Source organism: Bos indicus x Bos taurus, chromosome 9 (genome assembly GCF_003369695.1).
Source record: "Bos indicus x Bos taurus breed Angus x Brahman F1 hybrid chromosome 9, Bos_hybrid_MaternalHap_v2.0, whole genome shotgun sequence".
NCBI lineage: Eukaryota > Metazoa > Chordata > Mammalia > Artiodactyla > Bovidae > Bos > Bos indicus x Bos taurus.
In genome coordinates, this window is record NC_040084.1 from 41,052,179 (window position 1) to 41,053,181 (window position 1,003).

Here is a 1,003-nt window from a genome sequence, read left to right on the forward strand (position 1 = left end):
TAGGAAAAGAGAAAAAAAGAGAAAGAAGTATGTAAGAAATGAAGTCAAATATTTTGGTAACTATGATAAATGTAAATGGCTAAAGCCCATCTATCAAAACACATGCATCAGCAGTTTTGAACATTTTTAAAGCCACTAACATTTGGTAATGTGATGTGTACCAAAATAAAACAATGATTTTTATTCTAGCAAATGCCAGAATAGAATTTAAACTGTAAGCAAGTCTCCCCTGTATCACCATGGGGCAATTCTATCTTCTTCATGAAGACCTGCACTCTATAATCTCCCTATGTAAACCACTTCTGATACTTGGTCATCTTTGATCATCAACATATTCTTCCTCTGTACAGATGAAATTTCTCTTGTTATACATTATATGCCTTCTGGATCAGTAAGACCATTACAACAAAAAGTCACAGCCATCAGTGGCTTAAGGAACAAAATTGATTAAATGTGACTAATGTAATGTGTTTGGAAAATGTGTGTAAAGTAATGTGTCTGCTCCTCTTGGACATTCAGTGACCCCCGTTCCTTCCAGGTCAGTGCCATCATCCCCTAGGCATTGTTCAAACATAGTTGTGTTTTCTCTTTAGTGTGGCTATAGAACATGATCTTTAGCTGGATGAAGGGACGCAGACAGATATATTCGATGTTCTGAATTGGTTAACCTGCTTCTACTTCTAGTTTGTTGTTGTTGTTCAGTTGCTCAGTCATGTCCAACTCTGAGACCCCGTGGACTGCAGCATGCCAGGATTCCCTGTCCTTTGCTATCCCCCAGAGTTTGCTCAAACTCCTGTCCATTGAGTTGATGATGCCATCCAACCACCTCATCCTCTGTCACCTGCTTCTCTTCCTGCCCTCAGTCCTTCCCGGCATCAGGATTTTTTCCAGTGAGTTTACCAAGAGCTTTGTTTCTTTGGCATCTATTGAGCTGTGCTGCGCTTAGTCACTCAGTTTTTGCAACCCATGGACTGTAACTTGCCAGGCTTCTCTGTCCATGGGG